Source organism: Bos javanicus, chromosome 2 (genome assembly GCF_032452875.1).
Source record: "Bos javanicus breed banteng chromosome 2, ARS-OSU_banteng_1.0, whole genome shotgun sequence".
NCBI classification, from domain to species: Eukaryota; Metazoa; Chordata; class Mammalia; order Artiodactyla; family Bovidae; genus Bos; species Bos javanicus.
Genome location: NC_083869.1, coordinates 5025469 through 5037929, shown reverse-complemented (window position 1 = coordinate 5037929; position 12461 = coordinate 5025469).

The window sequence follows — 12461 nt, the reverse complement described above, 5'->3', positions numbered from 1 at the left end:
GTTCTGTGTCAAGCTCTGAGTTTATTGTGTTAGATGAGGCAGTTGAATCAGAAGATTTCAAGACCCTTGTTGTTGTTATTCAGTTGCTAAGTCATGTCTGACTCTTTGCAACCCCATGGACTGTAGCATGCCAGCTTTCCCTGTCCTTCACTATCTCCCGGAGTTTGCTCCAACTCATCTCCATTAAGTTGGTGATGCTATCCAACCATCTCATTTTCTGTTGCCCCCTTTTCCTCCTGCCCTCAGTCTTTCCCAGCATCAGGGTCCTTTCCAATGAGTCCGCTCTTCCCATCAGGTGGCCAAAGTATTGGAGATTCAACAGCAGTCCTTCCAATGAATATTCAGGGTTGATTTCCTTTAAGGTTGACTGGTTTGAGCTCCTTGCTGTCCAAGAGACTCTCAAGAGTCTTCTCCAGTGCCACAATTTGAAAGCATCAACTCTTTGACACTCAGCCTTCTTTATGGTCCAACTCTCACATCTACATTTAACTACTGGAAAAACTATAGCTTTGACTATACAGACATTTGCTGGCAAAGTGCTTTTTAGTACACTGTCTAGGTTTGTCATAGCTCTCCTTCCAAGGAGCAAGTGTCTTTTAATTTCATGGCTGCAGTCACTGTCCACAGTGATTTTGGAGCCCAAGAAAATAAGATCTGTCACTGTTTTCACTTTTCCCCCTTTTATTTGCCATGAAGTGATGGGACTGGATGCCATGATCTTAGTTTTTTGAGTATTGAGTTTTTAAGCCAGCTTTTTCATTCTCCTCTTTTACCCTCATCAAGAGGCTCTAGCTTCTCTTCACTTTCTGCCATTAGAGTGGTATCATCTGCATATCTGAGGTTGTTGATATTTCTCCTGGCAGTCTTGATTCCAGCTGTGATTCATCCAACTTGGTATTTTAACGGCATATTCTGCACAGAAGTTAAATGAACCAGGTGACAATATACAGCCTTGACGTACTCCATTTTGAACCAGTCCATTGCTCTATGTCCGGTTCTAACTATTGCTTCTTGACCTGCATACAGATTTCTCAGGAAACAGATAAGGTGGTTCAGTATGTCCATCTCTTTAAGAATTTTCCACAGTTTGTTGTGATCCACACAGTCAAAGGCTTAAGCATAGTCAGTGAAGCAGATCTTTTTTTGAATTTCCTTACTTTCTCTATTATCCAACGAATGTAGGCAATTTGATCACTGATTCTTCCACCTTTTCTAAATCCAGCTTCTACATCTGGAAATTCTTAGTTCACATTCTGCTAAAGCCTAGCTGAAAGGATTTTAAATGACATTACTTTGCTAGGACGTGGAATGAGCACAATTGTGCGGTAGTTTGAGCATTCTTTGGCACTGCCTTTCTTTGAGATTGGAATGAAAACTAACCTTTTCCAGTCCTGTGGCCCCTGCTGAGTTTTCCAAATTTGCTGACATACTGTATTTTAACAGCATCATCTTTTAGGATTTGAAATAGCTCAGCTGGAATTCCATCACCTCCACTAGCTTTGTTCGTAGTAATGCTTCCTAAGGCTCACCTGACTTCACACTCCAGAATGTCTGGCTCTAGGTGAGTGACCACTATTTTCATTAATCTCTGTTTCATTATTATCTTATTATTCTCTGTGAGAGAAGCTGTCTCCAAGTCTGACCTGCCTTCTTGTGCTTGAGCCGCTAGGGGTCCCTTCAGGTGAAGAAATAAAAGAAACAAGTGCGTTCTAAGCCTGCTTTCCAGCTCTGTGCAGCGTTCGCACATCCCAGACTCACCACTCACTAAGACACATGCGAGATTTGTCCTTGCCACATCGTTCAGAATACTGAAAAGTTGGACCCACTTGAAAGCCCATGAGTAGAGGATAATGAATCATTAAACATCAATACCATGGCACACCACACCACCACTAATACTAGCTAATCGAATCTTTAGCCCTCACATGGAAGAATGGCCAGAATATATGAAATGAACAAAATAGTCATAGAACACTATAAATGGCAAAACTGTGTGTGAACAACCAAAACCCCACCTAAGAATTCCCTAATAAAAATAGAGGGAAAAAACTTTCAGACAAAGATTGAAAAGCCAAAAGCCATAAAAGTCTGAAAATTTTGACTACACACAAAAAATTAAACACAATAGTAAAACAATTGTAAAAACATATGCATGGTGGAAACAACACACCATTAACAAAACCAAAAGATAAATGACTAGGAATTTAAAAAATGTGTATTCAACTATCATAGAGCCTTCTCCATGTGGTTAAGAGAAATGATTAAGACTTCACCTTCTAGGTAAAGTTCCATCCCTGGTCATGCCGCTAAGATCCCACATGCCTCCTGGCCAAAAACCCAAAACATGAAATAAAAGCAACATTGTAACAAATTAAATAAGGACTTTTAAAATGGTCCACATGACCCTGGAGAAGACAATGGCAACCCACTCCAATATTCTTACCTGGGAAATCCCATGGACAGAGAGGAGCCTGGTGGGCTACGTTTTAAATATGAATTTATTTTCCATTTTGTTACCTGGAACTTTTAAACCAGAGGGTGGACTTTGTGTCATTTGATAAAAGGGAATTTCCTGGCTCAGGTCTTCAGTACTGTTCTGCTCTATTACTAACAGAACAGTACGGTACAATTCACTCAGTTATAAACATCAACAGATCTATTACTAAGGATGATGTTTAACATTTCCACTTGTGCTGAGCAAGGACCGGGGAAAAGTCAGGCCTCAAGCTGTTGAATTTAAGTGTCTTGTGATAAATAAGGCCCTACAGTGTAGCACCGGGAACTATATTCAGGATCTTGTGATAAATCATAATGGAAAAAAATATTAAAAAAAGAATGTCTATATGTATATAACTGAGTCACTTTGCTCTACAGCAGAGATTGGTACAACATTGTAAATCAGCTATACTTCAATAAAAAAATAAAATTAAGGGAAAAATGGTCCACATTAAAAAAAATCTTAAAAAAATTTATAGAACGAAAGGTTAATCTCCTTAATGAATACAGAGACCCTAGAAATCAATAACGCAATAGAAAAAGACCAATAAACCAGTAGAAAAATGGACAAAAGATATGACAATTCACAAAAGAGAAAATATTAAGGGCTCTAAAATTCATAAAAGATATCTTAAAACAAGATCAAAGCAAATTAAAATTATATTGAGATATTATTTTTCACTTCTCAGATTGCAAAAATCTGAGAGCATTCCACTGGTGAGGCCATGGAGGAAGAGGCCCTCTCCCAGGGTACTAATGGGAGTATATTACAGAAGCCTTTACTTTCTTACTACTTGCCAGAAAGTAAGCTGGCAATATTTATAAAAATTACAAATGCATATACTCTTTAGCTTAGTAATTGAACTTCAGAAAATGTATCCTACAAATACACTTGACCATGAACTCCTTATTGACAAATTCAGACTTAAATTGAAGAAAGTAGGGAAAACCACTAGACCATTCAGGTATGACCTAAATCAAATCCCTTATGATTATACAGTGGAAGTGAGAAATAGATTTAAGGGCCTAGATCTGATAAATAGAGTGCCTGATGAACTATGGAATGAGGTTCGTGACATTGTACAGGAGACAGGGATCAAGACCATCCCCATGGAAAATAAATGCAAAAAAGCAAAATGACTGTCTGGGGAGGCCTTACAAATAGCTGTGAAAAGAAGAGAAGTGAAAAGCAAAGGAGAAAAGGAAAGATATAAACATCTGAATGCAGAGTTCCAAAGAATAGCAAGAAGAGATAAGAAAGCCTTCTTCAGCGATCAATGCAAAGAAATAGAAGAAAACAACAGAATGGGAAAGACTAGGGATCTCTTCAAGAAAATCAGAGATACCAAAGGAACATTTCATGCAAAGATGAGCTCGATAAAGGACAGAAATGGTATGGACCTAACAGAAGCAGAAGATATTAAGAAGAGATGGCAAGAATACACAGAAGAACTGTACAAAGAAGATCTTCACGACCCAGATAATCACGATGGTGTGATCACTGACCTAGAGCCAGACATCCTGGAATGTGAAGTCAAGTGGGCCTTAGAAAGCATCACTACGAACAAAGCTAGGCGAGGTGATGGAATTCCAGTTGAGCTATTCCAAATCCTGAAAGATGATGCTGTGAAAGTGCTGCACTCAATATGCCAGCAAATTTGGAAAACTCAGCAGTGGCCACAGGACTGGAAAAGGTCAGTTTTCATTCCAATCCCAAAAAAAGGCAATGCCAAAGAATGCTCAAAGTACCGCACAATTGCACTCACCTCACACGCTAGTAAAGTAACGCTCAAAATTCTCCAAGCCAGACTTCAGCAATATGTGAATCGTGAACTTCCTGATGTTCAAGCTGGTTTTAGAAAAGGCAGAGGAACCTGAGATCAAACTGCCAACATCTGTTGGATCATAGAAAAAGCAAGAGAGTTCCAGAAAAACATCTATTTCTGCTTTATTGACTATGCCAAAGCCTTTGACTGTGTGGATCACAATAAACTGTGGGAAATTCTGAAAGAGATGGGAATACCAGACCACCTGACCTGCCTCTTGAGAAATCTGTATGCAGGTCAGGAAGCAACAGTTAGAACTGGACATGGAACAACAGACTGGTTCCAAATAGGAAAAGGAGTACGTCAAGGCTGTATATTGTCACCCTGTTTATTTAATTTATATGTAGAGTACATCATGAGAAACGCTGGACTGGAAGAAACACACGCTGGAATCAAGATTGCCGGGAGAAATATCAGTAACCTCAGATATGCAGATGACACCACCCTTATGGCAGAAAGTGAAGAGGAACTAAAATGGCTCTTGATGAAAGTGAAAGTGGAGAGTGAAAAAGTTGGCTTAAAGCTCAACATTCAGAAAACGAAGATCATGGCATCCGGTCCCATCACTTCATGGGAAATTGATGGGGAAACAGTGGAAACAGTGTCAGACTTTATTTTTCTGGGCTCCAAAATCACTACAGATGGTGACTGCAGCCATGAAGTTAAAAGATGCTTGCTCCTTGGAAGGAAAGTTATGACCAACCTAGATAGCATATTGAAAAGCAGAGACATTACTTTGCCAACAAAGGTTCGTCTAATCAAGGCTATGGTTTTTCCTGTGGTCATGTATGGATGTGAGAGTTGGACTGTGAAGAAGGCTGAGTGCCAAAGAATTGATGCTTTTGGACTGTGGAGTTGGAGAAGACTCTTGAGAGTCCCTTGGACTGCAAGGAGATCCAACCAGTCCATTCTGAAGGAGATCAGCCCTGGGATTTCTTTGGAAGGAATGATGCTAAAGCTGAAACTCCAGTACTTTGGCCACCTCATGCGAAGAGTTGACTCATTGGAAAAGACTCTGATGCTGGGAGGGATTCAGGGCAGGAGGAGAAGGGGACGACAGAGGATGAGATGGGTGGATGGCATCACTGACTCGATGGACGTGAGTCTGGGTGAACTCTGGGAGTTGGTGAGGGACAGGGAGGCCTGGCGTCCTGCGATTCATGGGGTCGCGGAGAGTTGGACACTACTGAGCGACTGATCTGATCTGATGTACAAATGATGTATCTACAAAATTAACTATTGCAGCACTAATTGAAAAATGCTGGAAATAACCTAAATATCTAATCAGGAATGATCACAATATTATGACACATCTGTACAATGGAATGTTGTATAGCTATAGTGAAAAGCAAAGAAACTCTCTTATGTATTGATACATAAAAAGATTTCTAAACTGTGAAAAAAAGCAAAGCACAGAACAGAGTATGCTATTGCTTGTGAAAAGGGGAAGAGTACGTATATTTGTTGTTGCTTTTAACTATGTTTTTTTAATCTGAGATTGTATAAGAAACAAAACATTGGTTTTTTGTTGGGGAAAGGGAGGACAAGGGAAAATGGTGCAAATAAGCTTCTAAGGTTGTTAATAGCATGAAACACTTACTCTTGTTCCACATGATAACTTCTACTCAGCTCTGATTTTGTCATATTATACCTGTGAAATGGATAAGCAGAAGCCTCAATGGAGTCAGTAGGCCAGAAAGGGGAGCTCTAATGCTCTACCACTTCACATCAGTTACAGACCCAACAGAGAGAGAAGTAACTTAACATCTCCAACAGGAAGAAGATTACTGCTCTACTACCCAGCAGGAGCTAGGAAGAATTTTTCCTGGGCTGGCAATCATCAGCCAATGAGAAGCCATCACAACTTAGCCAGTGAAAAGCTGCTACACTTCAAATTAGAAGTTTCATTCAGTGGACTCTGTTTAACAGTCTCTCCCAATACCCCTTCCTCTATAAAGAATATGGTCCTCTCTTTGGTTCTCTGGATATACCTGCAGTTCACCATAGATTGCTTGTCGTGAACTGCAATTCTTTGCTGTTCCTGAATAAACCTATTTTGCTGGTAAAATAACTGATTGTTTTAGGTCAGCATATCAAATTAACTTCACACCCCACTAATGGGCTGACTATTCATAACCTGAAAACCAGAAGTACCAGTCTCCAGTTGATCATGATGTGGAAGCTAACCAGACCAATTTGCTATGCTTGGGGATCAGGCAGAGGTATCTTCACGGATTCTGGTCTTGCTTTGTATAGAAACCATCTTTGTATAGATGTGTGCCCTGTCCTGAGCACAGCCTCTTCAACATGCAGTTATGTATGTGGCTGAATAATTATCCAAGTTACAAAAGGAAGGACGTCCCTGATGGTCCAATGGTTAAGACTGTGCTCTCCCAGTGTAGAAGCCGTGGGTTGGAGTTCTGGTCAGGAAATTCCACATGCCATGCCATCAAAATAAATAAATAAAGACTTAATCAACTTAAAAGAATTTTTTTTTAAGTTACAAAATGACTCTTTATTTTGTTTTGTTTTTGTTGGCTTTGGTTTTGGTTTGTGATGAGCACCGCCTCCTCGGAAGTGTGGGAGCTGAGACCGTCAGTATGTCATAAAGGGGGTCAGCTGTGAAATCATGGTTGGACCAACTGAACTTCACAGTCTTTTTTAAAATTTTTGTAATATTGGTAAAATATATATAACATAATAAAATTTGCCATTTTAAGTGTACAATTCATTATATGTATAATGTTTCCTAGCAGTCACCACTATTTCAAAAAATTTTCATCATCCCAAACAGAAACTCTGCACCCATTAAGCAGTAACTCCTCATTTTGCCTTACTCACAGCCCCTGATAACTTCTAATCTGTTTTCTCAATGAATTTGCCTATTCTTTATATTGCATACAATGTCTGCCCTTTTGTAACTGGTTTATTTCACTTAGCGTATTTTCAGGGTTCACCCATGTTGTAGAATGTGTCCGAACTTCATTTTTAACAGTTAAATAATATTCAATTGTACATATATGTGGATATACATATTTATCCATATATACAAAGCACAGATATACTTTGTTTATCCATTCTTCTGTTGATGAATACTTGCATATTTCCCACCTTTTGGCTACGGTGAATAATACTTCTATGCAGACCAAAATTGCCATACAAAATCAGCACACAAAGATTAGTTTTTTTCTATACACTAGTAATGAACAATCTGAAAAGAAATTAAGAAAGCAATTCTATTTATCAGAGCATCAAAAAGAATTAAATACTTAGGAACAAAGTTAGCCAAAGAAGTGAAAGACTTGTGCACTGAAAATACAAAACATTTCTAAAAACAAAGAATATACAAATAAAAAGATATCTCATGTACATGGATTGGAAGACTTATAGTGGTAATACTACCCCAAAATGATGTTCAGATTCAATGCAATCCCTATCATAACCCCAACAGTAATTTTTTTTTCAGAAATGGAAAAACCAGTCCTAAAATTCATATGCAATCACAAGGAAATCCTGAAGAGTCAAAACAACTTTGAATAAGAACAAAGTTGGGAGACTTTCACTTTCTGAATTCAAATTTTACTATAAACCTTCATAAATCAAAGCAGTGTGGTATTGGCATAAGGACAGACATATAGACCAGTCGAATGGAAATGAGAATCCAGAAATAAATCCTCACATCTGCAGTCAACTGATTTTGACTAGGATGCCAAGACCATTCAGTGGAGAAAGAACAGTCCCTTCAACAAATGGTGACAGAAAACTGGACATCAACATATCAAAAAAACTAGACCCTTATCTTAACACCATATATAAGAATTAATTCAAAATGGATCACAGATCTGGATGTAACAGCTAAAGCTATAAAACTTTCAGAAGTAAACATACAAGCAAATCTACGTGACCTTAGATTTAGTGATAGTTTCTTAAATATGACACCAAAGGCATAGGAAACAACAGTAATAAAGTGAACTTCATAAAATGAAAACATCTGTAAAGGAGCACTACCAAGAGAGTGAAAAGATAATCCATGGAAGAGAACATTTTTGCAAATCATGTAGCTGATAATTGCTTAATATTTAGGACATATGAAGAACGCCTACAGTTCAGTAACAAGAGGACAAACAGCCCAATTTAAAAACAGGCCAAGGACTTGAATAGACATTACTCCAAAGATATACAAGTAGCCGATAAGCACATGAAAAGATGCTCAGCATCACTGGTCATTAGAAAAATGCAAATCAAAACCACAGTGGGACACCATGTCACACCAACTAACATGGCTGTAATCAAAATAACGGAAACTAACACGTGTTGGTGAGGATACAGTGAAATTGAAATCTTGGTACAGTTGCTGGTGGGACTTGTGCATCCACTGTGGAAAATCCTGGCCATTCCTCAAAAAGTTAAACATAGGATTACCATGCTGCTGCTGCTGCTAAGTCGCTTCAGTCGTGTCCGACTCTGCGACCCCATAGACAGCAGCCCACCTGCCTCCCCCATCCCTGGGATTCTCCAGGCAAGAACACAGGAGTGGGTTGCTATTTCCTTCTCCAATGCATGAAAGTGAAAAGTCAAAGCGAAGTCATTCCGTCGTGTCTGACTCTTAGCGACCCCATGGACTGCAGCCCACCAGGCTCCTCCATACATGGGATTTTCCAGGCAAGAGTACTGGAGTGGGGTGCCATTGCCTTCTCCTAGGATTACCATATGACCCAACAAATCTACTCCTAGGTATGGATACCAAAGAACTGAAAGCAGAAACTCAAATGGACTCTTTGTCTTTTAATACATTTTAGGTTTTGGAATAATTTTAGATTTACAGAAAATTTGCAAAGAAGTTTAATTTCCATATATCCCTCATCCAGTTTTCCCTAATATTAACAACCTACATTACCATTTGTCATTACTTTTCTCAAAAGCCAGAAACCAACACTGATACATATTCTTAACTAAACTCTAGTGAGAAATTTCATGGACAGAGGAGCCTGGCAGGCTACAGTCCACGGGGTTGCAAAAGAGTTGGACATGACTTAGCGACTAAACAACAACACAAGAAGACCTTATTTAGATTTCAACAGCTTTTCTGCTAGTGTCCTCTCTTTGTCCTAGGACCCCAACCAGGATATAGTATTGTATGTTTGTCTTAGTCTCCAGTGGTCTATGACAGCTTCTCAAACTTCTCTTGTTTTTCATGATCTTGACAGTTTTGAGGCATCCTGGAAAAATGTTTTGTCGAATGTCCTTCAGTTTGGTTTGTCTGATGTTTTTCTCATGATTAGACTGGGATTGTGGGTTTGGGGGAAGAATACCACAGAGATGAAATACTGTTCTCATCACAGCCTGTGAATATGATGTATCACAGGAAATGATAAACTTGATCACTTGGTACATTAGTCTGATAGGGATGCTGCACAAATACCACAGATTGGGCAGTTTAAACAACAGGGGTTTATTCTATCAGTTTTGGAAGTGGGAAGTTCAAGATCAATGTGCCAGCAGGGCTGGTCTCTCCTAAGGATTCTCTCCCTGGCTTGTAGGCAGCTGCCTTTCCCCTGTCACTGCCTTGTCCCTCCTCATCTCTATGTCTCAGTCTGCTAAGGACATCAGTCAGATGGGACCAAGTAAGGCTCTACCCTAATGATCTTGTTTAACCTTAATTACTAGTATTCTTGTCTGGAAAATTCCATAGACAGAGGAACCTGGCAGTTACAGTCCACGGGGCTGAAAAAGGTTGGACACAACTGAGTGTGCATGCACACACACACAACCTTAATTATTACTTCTTTAAAGGTCCTATCTCAAATGCAATTCCATAATGGGCTGCCTCGAGACCCTAGACTTCCATTTGGCTCTAATAGTCAGGGTTTAACAGGAGATACAAAGCTGGAAAGTTAACTATATTTAAAAAAGATTTAGGAGAAGTTGCTAAAAGTTATAATCTCTGCTTTCGGGACTATGCAGGAAAAAAGGTTAGTTGTTTTTTTCCAAAACTAGTTTAAAGCAGCAGTGAGTTTTCCTGAATTATTTGACACCTTTTCCAGGGCTCTCGGTGGTAAATACAGACAGCATAAGAGCAAATCCTGCCCTGCCCACACAGCTGGCTTCCGGCTGGCCTGCAGTGGTGAGGGGATGACAGTTCCTCTGCACCTGGCCAGCTTCAGATATAAGAACAAGTGAGATCAATACCAATGTTCCCTGTCCAACCAGGGTGCAATTTAACTGGACATACAAGCTAACAGTCCTTTAACAATTATGGTTAAGATGGTATAATTATTGGACACTCATTCAGTACTCAGGTTTCTAGGTGTGAATCCTAGCTCTGTCACCTTCTAACTTATGATGACCTTGGACAGACTGCTTAACCTCTCTGTGCTTAAACATCATCTATAAGCTGGGGATAATAGTAATATTCATCTCATAGTGTTGTTATGAAATGAAATGTGTTTATATATAAATAATGATTCCTGGGACATAATATATATATTAATTATTATTAGGAATTGTTATTGTTAGGAATTGTGAAGATACAAAAAACTGTACCATATGATTCTTGCCTTGAGAAACTTACCATCCATCAGGAAGTCCTACTCTGAAAAAAAATACATGCTAACAGATAAGTTATGTGATGTGTGTAATGAGTGCCTTAGAAATTAAAAGGGGGCAACGCTAGAGTGGCAGTCAGAGCCAAGTTCCTGGGAGGAGTGCTTGTGCTGGTGTTTGGAAGACAAAGGCAGATTTGGATGGCAGAAGGATCATGTTTTAAAGATGGTAGATTAACTGTTACAACAACAACAAATTTAAGTGACTTGAAATAAAAAAATTATTTCTTGTCCTTGTAAATGTGTACTGGGGTCAGTGGTGGAACTCTGCATCCCAGAGTCATTCAGAAACCCAAGGTTTTTCCATATTGTGGCTCCACCACCCCCTAGGGCCTCAGAATCCACTCTTGGAAGCTCCGCATGCCACCAACAGAGAGGAGAAGAGAGACTGTGCAGGCTAGTGCAGGTTTAAATGGGGCAGGCAGGGAAGTGAAGCATATTACTTACCCTCATTCCATGGTTGATCCTAATCATGAGTGAGGCTGAAAAGAGTATTCCAGCTGTGGAACCAGGAGGAAAAGAAACTAACCTTGGTGTACACAAAGCATTCCAGTCAGTGGTAAGAAATGTATCCTAATGCTTCTTCTTCTTCTTTTCTTTAGAAATAAAGCTTTTAACAAAGGACCTTTCACCCTTAACCTTTTCCAAGACCTGGACAAAGTATGATCATCATTATCACAATCACCATCATCAGCATCATTTAGCTGGTTTATTGAGTTGCCACGTAATCAGGTTTTGCTGTTCCTTCCACTACTTCAACTCCCCAGGGCAATCATATTAGTCATTGAGATGCTATTGACTCTGGTCATGGGGCAGAGGTCCCCCTGTTTATGACCAGTAACTGGACTTTAAGTGCCAGGGCCCAAGACCGAGATTTATTCACTGGACTGCACGGTTTTCCAGAGAGTGACATATTTTGTGCCCTTGTGGTCAGGTTACTCAAGACGACTGTTTTCTTATTCTCTGTACATCCCCTGCTGGACCAGGGCCTCCTTCACCTATATCCTACTCACAGGACTGACCTTCCTACATATTTGCCACAGTCCCTGGCTAGTGATCGCTCTTATCAAAGAGGCAATGAGGGGCGTGTCCCTCTGCTGGTTTCCCTGGTAACTAATAAGTCAAACTGATGTCAATTTCACCGTATAACTGGTTGTCATGTCCTGCCTGCTGTTAGCCACATCCAGTGGGGGGTGTCACTCAAGGACCTCGCTCTGACTCTGTCATCCATTAAACCATTGATATCACTGTCGCTGACTCCGAGCTCTTTCTTTGGTCTTAAAGCCGGGCAAGTGTGGGCCTTAGAGCAGGTTATAACACAATTGTGCCCCTCCTGTTGCCTAACTCTAACCCCAACCTTTGGACAAACCTCTGGGTGGGTCCTTCAGATGGGTTATGATAAAGCCCAATCAGAATGAGTCATTTCTCCTGGATAGGGGTAGTGGACGCCCCCCACCCACCCCCAACCCATCAGGACTTGGGTTCCAGGCTTTGCCCAGTCTAGTGATGGTACTGATCCAGGGAGGAGGCCACACTA